Below are 18,140 nucleotides of genomic sequence, written 5' to 3' on the forward strand. Positions count from 1 at the left end.
AAATGAATGGGAAGCAAAAATGTTTCCCTTATGTTGTATTTCAATCAGTTACATTAGTTTACCTGAATGTAGTAAACATTTTTAGTAATGTATATTTATTACTTCCTGCTTAGGCCTACTTCACTTTTTAAAGTAGTGTTGAATACTGAACCTTGAGTGAGTTAGGTTGTGATTGGTGGTGATGGTTCTATTGTTCTCCTCTTTGGCCAATCATTGCAAGCCTCCGCCTCAGGCTCTCTAGTATAAGAAGAGTGTAGTTGTAACGTCTCCACAACTCCTCTCCAGAGTATCAATCATTTCGAACCAGAACTGACTGTGGACTCCAGACTTCAAGTGAAGATGAACAACAACAACAACAATTCTGCTCCTGAGGAGGGAGTGATGCTAGCAGACAGAATGGCTCGACAGGAAGAGGAGCTCACCTGTCCTGTTTGCTGCAACATCTTTAAACATCCTGTTATCCTGTCGTGTAGCCACAGCTTCTGCAGCGCCTGTCTGCAGCAATGGTGGACGGTGAACAAGAACAGGGACTGTCCTGTTTGCACAACAATGAATACCCTATGTGATCACTTTGACTCACTTGAAATACTACCTGAGGTTAATACTTTGTGTGAGTACTTTAATGTACTACAAATACAAAGAGGAAACTTTGTGTGAGTAATTTAGTACTGCATATACTACAAGACATAGTAATTAGTAGTGTGTTGTAGTAGTGTAGATCATTTGAATACTATATCAGTTTGTAACCACCTTTACACCTTGTTTGAGCTTGTATAGGTGTGCTTTTTTTTTTTTTTTAAGATATTTTTTTGCGGCTTACGCCTTTTATTGTTTTTTTTTTTTGAAGGGACAGACAGTAGGCTGACAGGAAACGGGAGAGAGATGGGGGAAGACATGCAGTAAAGGCTGTGCCGGGCTCGGGAGTCGAACCCGCGGCACACTGCGACTGGATTACCAGTCGGGTGCCCAGACGGTTACGCCACCGCCTGGGCCAGGTGTGCTATTTTTGATAGCATCCCTATTCCCCCAGAATAGGGATGGTGCTGGTGTTCAAGGTGTTAATTTAGTAAAACATACTAAGGCAGGATTGAATCAATTAACATGTTTTCTGTCAAAAAAATAAAAACACCACATAGACATCCATTGACATATGCATTACATGGCTTGTTAGTTAGTATTACAGTACACATGTCTGGGACACGTATACAAAAGGAGATTATATGATTATATGGCCAGGGAGTCATTTTTACTAAATCATTGGAACAGATTGAGCACCCCAACCTTTATGAACACATCTGTGAAGAAAGCTATTTTCAACTTGTATTATGACCTTCTGATGATACTGATATGACAATATGAGAATCAGTGTTTGTCCACATTCGTCAGGAATTAAAATGCCATATTCATTATATTAATGAATGAATATGCATGCACTAGTGGTGCAATTGCAACTCGTCTCTGTGTGTTAACGTGTGTTGTTTGAACAGATTATCACATTATATTATTCATCATTTGTTTAGATCATCATAGAGTGCATTGCAAAGTGAAATATGTACTGTGTTATACCAGTCAACATTCCTATTTTTCTTCTTTTTCAAATAAAGGTTTGACAGCTACAGTTCCTTTGTGTGTTCATTACAGAGAGTACATCACATGATCACAACACATCTGTTTCAGCCACGGTTTCACCTCATTTAATTATGGGCATCTTGTACTGTGAACAATACAGTGTTTTAATGACAATGGAACACCATCCTTATGCACCACTTTGACCGCATTGCATGTGAATGGTAAAGCCATAGCAGACCAATCAATGTATCACACCCACCCAACAAGTAATCAGGCACTTGTGAGGCCTCATTCACACGTATCAAACGGATGTTCTTAGCTGTCTCTGAATAATGGCTGCCACAATGCAATTCCAATGGGAGTCACATGGTTTGACCAAACATTTGTGTTTGATGAGGCTGCAATCAGCAATAAAACACAAATGTTTGGCCAAACCAAAAATATCGAACAGATCCGTCTTGAGCACATGACTATAGAGATACTGTGTAGTGATTTGCGGGATTTTTGGACAAAATCTGGAGGAGTAATATTAAAAGATGTGTTTTACAAAAGTCGACCTCCTGGTGGCGCTATAACAGGCCGTTCTGAAAAACTGATGGACGGAGTGCAAAACATACTCTATCCCCTCCCCATGCCTTCGGCCTGGTGGAGACAATAAGGGATAGATTGATACCACATGGGCCAAAGTAGCACTAATTCCAGAGACCTTCCCTGATCCACTGCTTACAACAGGTGACAGTCAGTCTGTGTCCTATGAGACAGACTGAGTAGAAAATAATTGTGCCATTTTATCATGATTATTATTATTGAGGATAGGTTGAAAAGTGAAGATTGAAGATAGGTTGAAAAGTGGTGAAGTGGTCCTTTACACATTGTAGTGCATTGAGCTTGTAGATCAGCTACAGTATGTTTGAATCAGAGTGTAGAGTAGGAGAGTAGCGACACGCTTTGATCTCGCCACAAAGCGGGTGCCTATGGGCTATAGTTCCAAACATTGCTCCTATGGCTGGAACTATCCCAAGGGGCCAGTGAGGCTATTCAACGTTGAAGCACTGGGCCCTAGTGGTATGAGGAGGGACTACAAGCGGACCCGTGGATTCATGACCGGGAAACCCCGTGCAGCTGGGCTTTAACATTGAGCGCTCGGTTGCACTTCCGCATTTGACCACCTAAATGTGGTGGTCAAATGCGGAAGTAGACGTTCTGAGACGGTACTTCCGGCAGTCTTCCGGGTGCTTCAAAACGCCACTGAGCAACTTCCACTGACATGAATAGCTGGGGGGGGCGGAGCTTCACGCCAGTTCAGTCTCTATCCTTTTATATACTCTATGAACTATCCCATTGAGATAAAACGAGCACTTCCGCATTCCATTGTTACAATGGGAGTCAACGCTAGTGTCGCCACTGTTACTATTCCACTCAGGTTTGAATGGCCCAACAATGAAATGGGGTTAAAGTGGTTAAACTGATGTGTACGTAAGCCTTGCCGAGCCATGAGGCCCATATAGGGCCTGTTTCTGTAGCGTGAGGCAGCTTGATGTACAAGTACACCCCCTGGACATGACGCTATAGTATGTCGCAGGGACTTACCCCCAATCCCAACCCTTGATGCTGAGAGCCAAGCAGGGAGGCATTGGGTCCCGTTTCTGGTCTGGTATGACCCGGCTGGGGATCGAACCCCGACCGCAAGGCCACTGAGCTGATGTGTAAAGCGATATAAACTCATTTTGCTGGGAACACGTTGGAACCCCTTCGAGGATCCCACTTGGATCCAACCTGTACTTATCCAACCTGTACATATGTTATTTTTACCTTTTAGGATGATTAGAATTTTGTTGTTATTTTTTCATGTCATGATTATGAATTAAATACCCAGGACCTGAATGGAAACAAGACCGCAAGGACTTTTTTCTGATTTCATTTCTGTTTGACCGTACCCTGTACTGATACATTTCTGCCAATAAAGTATTCATCAATCAAACTTTGCACCTCACTTTGACGACCAATGACCTAAACAACTAGCTTTGTTAACACATGGCTACATTGCTTTGTCAAAGCTGAAAGTAGCAACAAAATGATGTGACATTTCCTCCAGAAAATCACATTTTATTAATCAATCAAATGATTTGTTTTCACAACGGACAACATATTACACAAAATGAGAGGGTTTAACAGTAGCAATCACATGACAACCATCATGGGAAGCATGTGTTCAGCATTTTGCTGTTGCATGTTTTGTGAAATCTTGCAACGAGCAAAAACATTGACAATATTAGATCTACAAGCTTGCATCGCAACACATTGCAAATTTGTAGATGTTTGCTATTCGTCGTATGACGAAATACATAGGGCATAAGTGGCTAAAATGAAAACAAACAAGGTTCAGTCCCACATGGAGACTGATTCAGCTATAAGGCACAATATAGTGTTAGATCTGCTCCTCCCGTCACGTTCTCTGTCAGCTGGCCGTCCAACCTGGAGTCATACAGAGCAGTGGTTCTCAAGCACTTTCACGTCACAAGGACCCCCAGATCACACAAGGTCACAAGGACCCCCAGATCACACAAGGTCACAAGGACCCCCAGACCACACAAGGTCACAAGGACCTCCTTCTAGTGACAAAACAGTGAGCATAGCATTGAATGATCCACCAGCATTATGCACTACTGAATGACAATTGAATGTTAAAGCGTAGATCAATTACTGACCGACTAGCCATCATCATTACATACACTCTGTTCTTTTCAGACAAAACTAGGACAATGACTATGTTTTAATGACAATGGAACACCATCCGTATGCACCACTTTGACTGCATTACATGTGAATGGTAAAGCCATAGAAGTAATGTATCACACGGTGTGATACATGGGTGTGGCAAGAAGTAATCAGACTAACCTGTGAAAGAACACTGGCGAAACTACTGACATAGCCAACATTGTCTACAGGGTGTGTAGGATGGGTGACAAATTCCAAATGTACTTTGTCAATGAATTTAGCTTTCTCTCTCCATTCTGTCATAAACTAAATAAAACCAAACCAAAACAGGGGGTAGAGTGGCTGGATGGTAACTGCAAGGTTGCCAGTTCGAACCTGGGCTCCCCCAGAGTTGGTGTCGAAGTGTCCTTGCACTATATATTTCTAAAACTATGAAACATTTCAAAGATTTCTTTTCATGCAAACATGTCCACCGTAAGATGAACCTAAATAGGTTTGAATGGGGTTTCTAGGTGTAAGTATGTAGGACTAGTAGCATGGCAAAGTTTGTGTTTTAAATACGTCGTAATTTCTCCCCCAGGTACATTATATATTTAAACTATTTTCAGCAATGGTACACTTATTTTTTCAGTGGGTAGATCTTGTTGAGCTGGTCATTTTTAAAGTAGATCTCACGTCATAAATGTGTGGGCACCCCTGGTCTACACTCTACTACTCTATTTGTTGTATTTCATATTCAGCTCATCTAAATGATTCTCACTACCAGTCTAATGTTAATAACAGCGACTACACTGAGTTTTCATACTCATACAAGTTATTTCATATAACATTTAGGTGAACCCGTTTTCTTTTTTAAATATTTAATATTTCATTACATTTCTTCTCTTCTGAAAAATAAAAATATATTAATTTAAATTAAGACACATTATTCGTTAGTGTTATTTATTAGGACTTACTTAGTGTTATATTATTGTGTTATTATTCATGTTCACACCAGAAAATGAAATGGATGTAGTGCTGACATTGTAAAGTGTAATGCGAATGTATTTCAGGGTGTTGGTGGATGTCATGTATTTAAGTTTACCCACATTATTAGCTATTCGCATTGCTTAATAAAATATTCAAGCCTGCTAGCTTTTTAATATGCAATATTTAATTTAATTATATATTTCTAAATGGAAAGTCCCACAATTGTATGTTGTTGTGAAATGAATGGGAAGCAAAAATGTTTCCCTTATGTTGTATTTCAATCAGTTACATTAGTTTACCTGAATGTAGTAAACATTTTTAGTAATGTATATTTATTACTTCCTGCTTAGGCCTACTTCACTTTTTAAAGTAGTGTTGAATAGTGAACCTTGAGTGAGTTAGGTTGTGATTGGTGGTGATGGTTCTATTGTTCTCCTCTTTGGCCAATCATTGCAAGCCTCCGCCTCAGGCTCTCTAGTATAAGAAGAGTGTAGTTGTAACGTCTCCACAACTCCTCTCCAGAGTATCAATCATTTCGAACCAGAACTGACTGTGGACTCCAGACTTCAAGTGAAGATGAACAACAACAACAACAATTCTGCTCCTGAGGAGGGAGTGATGCTAGCAGACAGAATGGCTCGACAGGAAGAGGAGCTCACCTGTCCTGTTTGCTGCAACATCTTTAAACATCCTGTTATCCTGTCGTGTAGCCACAGCTTCTGCAGCGCCTGTCTGCAGCAATGGTGGACGGTGAACAAGAACAGGGACTGTCCTGTTTGCACAACAATGAATACCCTATGTGATCACTTTGACTCACTTGAAATACTACCTGAGGTTAATACTTTGTGTGAGTACTTTAATGTACTACAAATACAAAGAGGAAACTTTGTGTGAGTAATTTAGTACTGCAAGACATAGTAATTAGTAGTGTGTTGTAGTAGTGTAGATCATTTGAATACTATATCAGTTTGTAACCAACTTTAAACCTTGTTTGAGCTTGTATAGGTGTGCTATTTTTTTTTTTTTTAAGATATTTTTTGCGGTTTACGCCTTTTATTGTTTTTTTTTTTGAAGGGACAGACAGTAGGCTGACAGGAAACGGGAGAGAGATGGGGGAAGACATGCAGTAAAGGCCGTGTCGGGCTCGGGAGTCGAACCCGCGGCACACTGCGACTGGATTACCAGTCGGGTGCCCAGACGGTTACGCCACCGCCTGGGCCAGGTGTGCTATTTTTGATAGCATCCCTATTCCCCCAGAATAGGGATGGTGCTGGTGTTCAAGGTGTTAATTTAGTAAAAAATACTAAGGCAGGATTGAATCAATTAACATGTTTTCTGTCAAAAAAATAAAAACACCACATAGACATCCATTGACATATGCATTACATGGCTTGTTAGTTAGTATTACAGTACACATGTCTGGGACACGTATACAAAAGGAGATTATATGATTATATGGCCAGGGAGTCATTTTTACTAAATCATTGGAACAGATTGAGCACCCCAACCTTTATGAACACATCTGTGAAGAAAGCTATTTTCAACTTGTATTATGACCTTCTGATGATACTGATATGACAATATGAGAATCAGTGTTTGTCCACATTCGTCAGGAATTAAAATGCCATATTCATTATATTAATGAATGAATATGCATGCACTAGTGGTGCAATTGCAACTCGTCTCTGTGTGTTGTGTTGTTTGAACAGATTATCACATTATATTATTCATCATTTGTTTAGATCATCATAGAGTGCATTGCAAAGTGAAATATGTACTGTGTTATACCAGTCAACATTCCTATTTTTCTTCTTTTTCAAATAAAGGTTTGACAGCTACAGTTCCTTTGTGTGTTCATTACAGAGAGTACATCACATGATCACAACACATCTGTTTCAGCCACGGTTTCACCTCATTTAATTATGGGCATCTTGTACTGTGAACAATACAGTGTTTTAATGGCAATGGAACACCATCCTTATGCACCACTTTGACCGCATTGCATGTGAATGGTAAAGCCATAGCAGACCAATCAATGTATCACACCCACCCAACAAGTAATCAGGCACTTGTGAGGCCTCATTCACACGTATCAAACGGATGTTCTTAGCTGTCTCTGAATAATGGCTGCCACAATGCAATTCCAATGGGAGTCACATGGTTTGACCAAACATTTGTGTTTGATGAGGCTGCAATCAGCAATAAAACACAAATGTTTGGCCAAACCAAAAATATCGAACAGATCCGTCTTGAGCACATGACTATAGAGATACTGTGTAGTGATTTGCGGGATTTTTGGACAAAATCTGGAGGAGTAATACTAAAAGATGTGTTTTACAAAAGTCGACCTCCTGGTGGCGCTATAACAGGCCGTTCTGAAAAACTGATGGACGGAGTGCAAAACATACTCTATCCCCTCCCCATGCCTTCGGCCTGGTGGAGACAATAAGGGATAGATTGATACCACATGGGCCAAAGTAGCACTAATTCCAGAGACCTTCCCTGATCCACTGCTTACAACAGGTGACAGTCAGTCTGTGTCCTATGAGACAGACTGAGTAGAAAATAATTGTGCCATTTTATCATGATTATTATTATTGAGGATAGGTTGAAAAGTGAAGATTGAAGATAGGTTGAAAAGTGGTGAAGTGGTCCTTTACACATTGTAGTGCATTGAGCTTGTAGATCAGCTACAGTATGTTTGAATCAGAGTGTAGAGTAGGAGAGTAGCGACACGCTTTGATCTCGCCACAAAGCGGGTGCCTATGGGCTATAGTTCCAAACATTGCTCCTATGGCTGGAACTATCCCAAGGGGCCAGTGAGGCTATTCAACGTTGAAGCACTGGGCCCTAGTGGTATGAGGAGGGACTACAAGCGGACCCGTGGATTCATGACCGGGAAACCCCGTGCAGCTGGGCTTTAACATTGAGCGCTCGGTTGCACTTCCGCATTTGACCACCAAAATGTGGTGGTCAAATGCGGAAGTAGACGTTCTGAGACGGTACTTCCGGCAGTCTTCCGGGTGCTTCAAAACGCCACTGAGCAACTTCCACTGACATGAATAGCTGGGGGGGGCGGAGCTTCACGCCAGTTCAGTCTCTATCCTTTTATATACTCTATGAACTATCCCATTGAGATAAAACGAGCACTTCCGCATTCCATTGTTACAATGGGAGTCAACGCTAGTGTCGCCACTGTTACTATTCCACTCAGGTTTGAATGGCCCAACAATGAAATGGGGTTAAAGTGGTTAAACTGATGTGTACGTAAGCCTTGCCGAGCCATGAGGCCCATATAGGGCCTGTTTCTGTAGTGTGAGGCAGCTTGATGTACAAGTACACCCCCTGGACATGACGCTATAGTATGTCGCAGGGACTTACCCCCAATCCCAACCCTTGATGCTGAGAGCCAAGCAGGGAGGCATTGGGTCCCGTTTCTGGTCTGGTATGACCCGGCTGGGGATCGAACCCCGACCGCAAGGCCACTGAGCTGATGTGTAAAGCGATATAAACTCATTTTGCTGGGAACACGTTGGAACCCCTTCGAGGATCCCACTTGGATCCAACCTGTACTTATCCAACCTGTACATATGTTATTTTTACCTTTTAGGATGATTAGAATTTTGTTGTTATTTTTTCATGTCATGATTATGAATTAAATACCTGAATGGAAACAAGACCGCAAGGACTTTTTTCTGATTTCATTTCTGTTTGACCGTACCCTGTACTGATACATTTCTGCCAATAAAGTATTCATCAATCAAACTTTGCACCTCACTTTGACGACCAATGACCTAAACAACTAGCTTTGTTAACACATGGCTACATTGCTTTGTCAAAGCTGAAAGTAGCAACAAAATGATGTGACATTTCCTCCAGAAAATCAAATTTTATTAATCAATCAAATGATTTGTTTTCACAACGGACAACATATTACACAAAATGAGAGGGTTTAACAGTAGCAATCACATGACAACCATCATGGGAAGCATGTGTTCAGCATTTTGCTGTTGCATGTTTTGTGAAATCTTGCAACGAGCAAAAACATTGACAATATTAGATCTACAAGCTTGCATCGCAACACATTGCAAATTTGTAGATGTTTGCTATTCGTCGTATGACGAAATACATAGGGCATAAGTGGCTAAAATGAAAACAAACAAGGTTCAGTCCCACATGGAGACTGATTCAGCTATAAGGCACAATATAGTGTTAGATCTGCTCCTCCCGTCACGTTCTCTGTCAGCTGGCCGTCCAACCTGGAGTCATACAGAGCAGTGGTTCTCAAGCACTTTCACGTCACAAGGACCCCCAGATCACACAAGGTCACAAGGACCCCCAGATCACACAAGGTCACAAGGACCCCCAGAACACACAAGGTCACAAGGACCTCCTTCTAGTGACAAAACAGTGAGCATAGCATTGAATGATCCACCAGCATTATGCACTACTGAATGACAATTGAATGTTAAAGCGTAGATCAATTACTGACCGACTAGCCATCATCATTACATACACTCTGTTCTTTTCAGACAAAACTAGGACAATGACTATGTTTTAATGACAATGGAACACCATCCGTATGCACCACTTTGACTGCATTACATGTGAATGGTAAAGCCATAGAAGACTAATTAATGTATCACACGGTGTGATACATGGGTGTGGCAAGAAGTAATCAGACTAACCTGTGAAAGAACACTGGCGAAACTACTGACATAGCCAACATTGTCTACAGGGTGTGTAGGATGGGTGACAAATTCCAAATGTACTTTGTCAATGAATTTAGCTTTCTCTCTCCATTCTGTCACAAACTAAATAAAACCAAACCAAAACAGGGGGTAGAGTGGCTGGATGGTAACTGCAAGGTTGCCAGTTCGAACCTGGGCTCCCCCAGAGTTGGTGTCGAAGTGTCCTTGCACTATATATTTCTAAAACTATGAAACATTTCAAAGATTTATTTTCATGCAAACATGTCCACCGTAAGATGAACCTAAATAGGTTTGAATGGGGTTTCTAGGTGTAAGTATGTAGGACTAGTAGCATGGCAAAGTTTGTGTTTTAAATACGTCGTAATTTCTCCCCCAGGTACATTATATATTTAAACTATTTTCAGCAATGGTACACTTATTTTTTCAGTGGGTAGATCTTGTTGAGCTGGTCATTTTTAAAGTAGATCTCACGTCATAAATGTGTGGGCACCCCTGGTCTACACTCTACTACTCTATTTGTTGTATTTTATATTCAGCTCATCTAAATGATTCTCACTATCCGTCTAATGTTAATAACAGCGACTACACTGAGTTTTCATACTCATACAAGTTATTTCATATAACATTTAGGTGAACCCGTTTTCTTTTTTAAATATTTAATATTTCATTACATTTCTTCTCTTCTGAAAAATAAAAATATATTAATTTAAATTAAGACACATTATTCGTTAGTGTTATTTATTAGGACTTACTTAGTGTTATATTATTGTGTTATTATTCATGTTCACACCAGAAAATGAAATGGATGTAGTGCTGACATTGTAAAGTGTAATGCGAATGTATTTCAGGGTGTTGGTGGATGTCATGTATTTAAGTTTACCCACATTATTAGCTATTCGCATTGCTTAATAAAATATTCAAGCCTGCTAGCTTTTTAATATGCAATATTTAATTTAATTATATATTTCTAAATGGAAAGTCCCACAATTGTATGTTGTTGTGAAATGAATGGGAAGCAAAAATGTTTCCCTTATGTTGTATTTCAATCAGTTACATTAGTTTACCTGAATGTAGTAAACATTTTTAGTAATGTATATTTATTACTTCCTGCTTAGGCCTACTTCACTTTTTAAAGTAGTGTTGAATACTGAACCTTGAGTGAGTTAGGTTGTGATTGGTGGTGATGGTTCTATTGTTCTCCTCTTTGGCCAATCATTGCAAGCCTCCGCCTCAGGCTCTCTAGTATAAGAAGAGTGTAGTTGTAACGTCTCCACAACTCCTCTCCAGAGTATCAATCATTTCGAACCAGAACTGACTGTGGACTCCAGACTTCAAGTGAAGATGAACAACAACAACAACAATTCTGCTCCTGAGGAGGGAGTGATGCTAGCAGACAGAATGGCTCGACAGGAAGAGGAGCTCACCTGTCCTGTTTGCTGCAACATCTTTAAACATCCTGTTATCCTGTCGTGTAGCCACAGCTTCTGCAGCGCCTGTCTGCAGCAATGGTGGACGGTGAACAAGAACAGGGACTGTCCTGTTTGCACAACAATGAATACCCTATGTGATCACTTTGACTCACTTGAAATACTACCTGAGGTTAATACTTTGTGTGAGTACTTTAATGTACTACAAATACAAAGAGGAAACTTTGTGTGAGTAATTTAGTACTGCATATACTACAAGACATAGTAATTAGTAGTGTGTTGTAGTAGTGTAGATCATTTGAATACTATATCAGTTTGTAACCACCTTTACACCTTGTTTGAGCTTGTATAGGTGTGCTATTTTTTTTTTTTTAAAGATATTTTTTTGCGGCTTACGCCTTTTATTGTTTTTTTTTTTGAAGGGACAGACAGTAGGCTGACAGGAAACGGGAGAGAGATGGGGGAAGACATGCAGTAAAGGCCGTGTCGGGCTCGGGAGTCGAACCCGCGGCACACTGCGACTGGATTACCAGTCGGGTGCCCAGACGGTTACGCCACCACCTGGGCCAGGTGTGCTATTTTTGATAGCATCCCTATTCCCCCAGAATAGGGATGGTGCTGGTGTTCAAGGTGTTAATTTAGTAAAACATACTAAGGCAGGATTGAATCAATTAACATGTTTTCTGTCAAAAAAATAAAAACACCACATAGACATCCATTGACATATGCATTACATGGCTTGTTAGTTAGTATTACAGTACACATGTCTGGGACACGTATACAAAAGGAGATTATATGATTATATGGCCAGGGAGTCATTTTTACTAAATCATTGGAACAGATTGAGCACCCCAACCTTTATGAACACATCTGTGAAGAAAGCTATTTTCAACTTGTATTATGACCTTCTGATGATACTGATATGACAATATGAGAATCAGTGTTTGTCCACATTCGTCAGGAATTAAAATGCCATATTCATTATATTAATGAATGAATATGCATGCACTAGTGGTGCAATTGCAACTCGTCTCTGTGTGTTAACGTGTGTTGTTTGAACAGATTATCACATTATATTATTCATCATTTGTTTAGATCATCATAGAGTGCATTTCAAAGTGAAATATGTACTGTGTTATACCAGTCAACATTCCTATTTTTCTTCTTTTTCAAATAAAGGTTTGACAGCTACAGTTCCTTTGTGTGTTCATTACAGAGAGTACATCACATGATCACAACACATCTGTTTCAGCCACGGTTTCACCTCATTTAATTATGGGCATCTTGTACTGTGAACAATACAGTGTTTTAATGACAATGGAACACCATCCTTATGCACCACTTTGACCGCATTGCATGTGAATGGTAAAGCCATAGCAGACCAATCAATGTATCACACCCACCCAACAAGTAATCAGGCACTTGTGAGGCCTCATTCACACGTATCAAACGGATGTTCTTAGCTGTCTCTGAATAATGGCTGCCACAATGCAATTCCAATGGGAGTCACATGGTTTGACCAAACATTTGTGTTTGATGAGGCTGCAATCAGCAATAAAACACAAATGTTTGGCCAAACCAAAAATATCGAACAGATCCGTCTTGAGCACATGACTATAGAGATACTGTGTAGTGATTTGCGGGATTTTTGGACAAAATCTGGAGGAGTAATATTAAAAGATGTGTTTTTTTACAAAAGTCGACCTCCTGGTGGCGCTATAACAGGCCGTTCTGAAAAACTGATGGACGGAGTGCAAAACATACTCTATCCCCTCCCCATGCCTTCAGCCTGGTGGAGACAATAAGGGATAGATTGATACCACATGGGCCAAAGTAGCACTAATTCCAGAGACCTTCCCTGATCCACTGCTTACAACAGGTGACAGTCAGTCTGTGTCCTATGAGACAGACTGAGTAGAAAATAATTGTGCCATTTTATCATGATTATTATTATTGAGGATAGGTTGAAAAGTGAAGATTGAAGATAGGTTGAAAAGTGGTGAAGTGGTCCTTTACACATTGTAGTGCATTGAGCTTGTAGATCAGCTACAGTATGTTTGAATCAGAGTGTAGAGTAGGAGAGTAGCGACACGCTTTGATCTCGCCACAAAGCGGGTGCCTATGGGCTATAGTTCCAAACATTGCTCCTATGGCTGGAACTATCCCAAGGGGCCAGTGAGGCTATTCAACGTTGAAGCACTGGGCCCTAGTGGTATGAGGAGGGACTACAAGCAGACCCGTGGATTCATGACCGGGAAACCCCGTGCAGCTGGGCTTTAACATTGAACGCTCGGTTGCACTTCCGCATTTGACCACCAAAATGTGGTGGTCAAATGCGGAAGTAGACGTTCTGAGACGGTACTTCCGGCAGTCTTCCGGGTGCTTCAAAACGCCACTGAGCAACTTCCACTGACATGAATAGCTGGGGGGGGGGCGGAGCTTCACGCCAGTTCAGTCTCTATCCTTTTATATACTCTATGAACTATCCCATTGAGATAAAACGAGCACTTCCGCATTCCATTGTTACAATGGGAGTCAACGCTAGTGTCGCCACTGTTACTATTCCACTCAGGTTTGAATGGCCCAACAATGAAATGGGGTTAAAGTGGTTAAACTGATGTGTACGTAAGCCTTGCCGAGCCATGAGGCCCATATAGGGCCTGTTTCTGTAGCGTGAGGCAGCTTGATGTACAAGTACACCCCCTGGACATGACGCTATAGTATGTCGCAGGGACTTACCCCCAATCCCAACCCTTGATGCTGAGAGCCAAGCAGGGAGGCATTGGGTCCCGTTTCTGGTCTGGTATGACCCGGCTGGGGATCGAACCCCGACCGCAAGGCCACTGAGCTGATGTGTAAAGCGATATAAACTCATTTTGCTGGGAACACGTTGGAACCCCTTCGAGGATCCCACTTGGATCCAACCTGTACTTATCCAACCTGTACATATGTTATTTTTACCTTTTAGGATGATTAGAATTTTGTTGTTATTTTTTCATGTCATGATTATGAATTAAATACCTGAATGGAAACAAGACCGCAAGGACTTTTTTCTGATTTCATTTCTGTTTGACCGTACCCTGTACTGATACATTTCTGCCAATAAAGTATTCATCAATCAAACTTTGCACCTCACTTTGACGACCAATGACCTAAACAACTAGCTTTGTTAACACATGGCTACATTGCTTTGTCAAAGCTGAAAGTAGCAACAAAATGATGTGACATTTCCTCCAGAAAATCAAATTTTATTAATCAATCAAATTATTTGTTTTCACAACGGACAACATATTACACAAAATGAGAGGGTTTAACAGTAGCAATCACATGACAACCATCATGGGAAGCATGTGTTCAGCATTTTGCTGTTGCATGTTTTGTGAAATCTTGCAACGAGCAAAAACATTGACAATATTAGATCTACAAGCTTGCATCGCAACACATTGCAAATTTGTAGATGTTTGCTATTCGTCGTATGACGAAATACATAGGGCATAAGTGGCTAAAATGAAAACAAACAAGGTTCAGTCCCACATGGAGACTGATTCAGCTATAAGGCACAATATAGTGTTAGATCTGCTCCTCCCGTCACGTTCTCTGTCAGCTGGCCGTCCAACCTGGAGTCATACAGAGCAGTGGTTCTCAAGCACTTTCACGTCACAAGGACCCCCAGATCACACAAGGTCACAAGGACCCCCAGATCACACAAGGTCACAAGGACCCCCAGAACACACAAGGTCACAAGGACCTCCTTCTAGTGACAAAACAGTGAGCATAGCATTGAATGATCCACCAGCATTATGCACTACTGAATGACAATTGAATGTTAAAGCGTAGATCAATTACTGACCGACTAGCCATCATCATTACATACACTCTGTTCTTTTCAGACAAAACTAGGACAATGACTATGTTTTAATGACAATGGAACACCATCCGTATGCACCACTTTGACTGCATTACATGTGAATGGTAAAGCCATAGAAGACTAATTAATGTATCACACGGTGTGATACATGGGTGTGGCAAGAAGTAATCAGACTAACCTGTGAAAGAACACTGGCGAAACTACTGACATAGCCAACATTGTCTACAGGGTGTGTAGGATGGGTGACAAATTCCAAATGTACTTTGTCAATGAATTTAGCTTTCTCTCTCCATTCTGTCACAAACTAAATAAAACCAAACCAAAACAGGGGGTAGAGTGGCTGGATGGTAACTGCAAGGTTGCCAGTTCGAACCTGGGCTCCCCCAGAGTTGGTGTCGAAGTGTCCTTGCACTATATATTTCTAAAACTATGAAACATTTCAAAGATTTATTTTCATGCAAACATGTCCACCGTAAGATGAACCTAAATAGGTTTGAATGGGGTTTCTAGGTGTAAGTATGTAGGACTAGTAGCATGGCAAAGTTTGTGTTTTAAATACGTCGTAATTTCTCCCCCAGGTACATTATATATTTAAACTATTTTCAGCAATGGTACACTTATTTTTTCAGTGGGTAGATCTTGTTGAGCTGGTCATTTTTAAAGTAGATCTCACGTCATAAATGTGTGGGCACCCCTGGTCTACACTCTACTACTCTATTTGTTGTATTTTATATTCAGCTCATCTAAATGATTCTCACTATCCGTCTAATGTTAATAACAGCGACTACACTGAGTTTTCATACTCATACAAGTTATTTCATATAACATTTAGGTGAACCCGTTTTCTTTTTTAAATATTTAATATTTCATTACATTTCTTCTCTTCTGAAAAATAAAAATATATTAATTTAAATTAAGACACATTATTCGTTAGTGTTATTTATTAGGACTTACTTAGTGTTATATTATTGTGTTATTATTCATGTTCACACCAGAAAATGAAATGGATGTAGTGCTGACATTGTAAAGTGTAATGCGAATGTATTTCAGGGTGTTGGTGGATGTCATGTATTTAAGTTTACCCACATTATTAGCTATTCGCATTGCTTAATAAAATATTCAAGCCTGCTAGCTTTTTAATATGCAATATTTAATTTAATTATATATTTCTAAATGGAAAGTCCCACAATTGTATGTTGTTGTGAAATGAATGGGAAGCAAAAATGTTTCCCTTATGTTGTATTTCAATCAGTTACATTAGTTTACCTGAATGTAGTAAACATTTTTAGTAATGTATATTTATTACTTCCTGCTTAGGCCTACTTCACTTTTTAAAGTAGTGTTGAATACTGAACCTTGAGTGAGTTAGGTTGTGATTGGTGGTGATGGTTCTATTGTTCTCCTCTTTGGCCAATCATTGCAAGCCTCCGCCTCAGGCTCTCTAGTATAAGAAGAGTGTAGTTGTAACGTCTCCACAACTCCTCTCCAGAGTATCAATCATTTCGAACCAGAACTGACTGTGGACTCCAGACTTCAAGTGAAGATGAACAACAACAACAACAATTCTGCTCCTGAGGAGGGAGTGATGCTAGCAGACAGAATGGCTCGACAGGAAGAGGAGCTCACCTGTCCTGTTTGCTGCAACATCTTTAAACATCCTGTTATCCTGTCGTGTAGCCACAGCTTCTGCAGCGCCTGTCTGCAGCAATGGTGGACGGTGAACAAGAACAGGGACTGTCCTGTTTGCACAACAATGAATACCCTATGTGATCACTTTGACTCACTTGAAATACTACCTGAGGTTAATACTTTGTGTGAGTACTTTAATGTACTACAAATACAAAGAGGAAACTTTGTGTGAGTAATTTAGTACTGCATATACTACAAGACATAGTAATTAGTAGTGTGTTGTAGTAGTGTAGATCATTTGAATACTATATCAGTTTGTAACCACCTTTACACCTTGTTTGAGCTTGTATAGGTGTGCTATTTTTTTTTTTTTAAAGATATTTTTTTGCGGCTTACGCCTTTTATTGTTTTTTTTTTTGAAGGGACAGACAGTAGGCTGACAGGAAACGGGAGAGAGATGGGGGAAGACATGCAGTAAAGGCCGTGTCGGGCTCGGGAGTCGAACCCGCGGCACACTGCGACTGGATTACCAGTCGGGTGCCCAGACGGTTACGCCACCACCTGGGCCAGGTGTGCTATTTTTGATAGCATCCCTATTCCCCCAGAATAGGGATGGTGCTGGTGTTCAAGGTGTTAATTTAGTAAAACATACTAAGGCAGGATTGAATCAATTAACATGTTTTCTGTCAAAAAAATAAAAACACCACATAGACATCCATTGACATATGCATTACATGGCTTGTTAGTTAGTATTACAGTACACATGTCTGGGACACGTATACAAAAGGAGATTATATGATTATATGGCCAGGGAGTCATTTTTACTAAATCATTGGAACAGATTGAGCACCCCAACCTTTATGAACACATCTGTGAAGAAAGCTATTTTCAACTTGTATTATGACCTTCTGATGATACTGATATGACAATATGAGAATCAGTGTTTGTCCACATTCGTCAGGAATTAAAATGCCATATTCATTATATTAATGAATGAATATGCATGCACTAGTGGTGCAATTGCAACTCGTCTCTGTGTGTTAACGTGTGTTGTTTGAACAGATTATCACATTATATTATTCATCATTTGTTTAGATCATCATAGAGTGCATTTCAAAGTGAAATATGTACTGTGTTATACCAGTCAACATTCCTATTTTTCTTCTTTTTCAAATAAAGGTTTGACAGCTACAGTTCCTTTGTGTGTTCATTACAGAGAGTACATCACATGATCACAACACATCTGTT

The sequence above is a fragment of the Electrona antarctica genome (assembly GCF_951216825.1).
Source record: "Electrona antarctica genome assembly, chromosome: 23".
In the NCBI taxonomy this organism is placed as follows: Eukaryota; Metazoa; Chordata; class Actinopteri; order Myctophiformes; family Myctophidae; genus Electrona; species Electrona antarctica.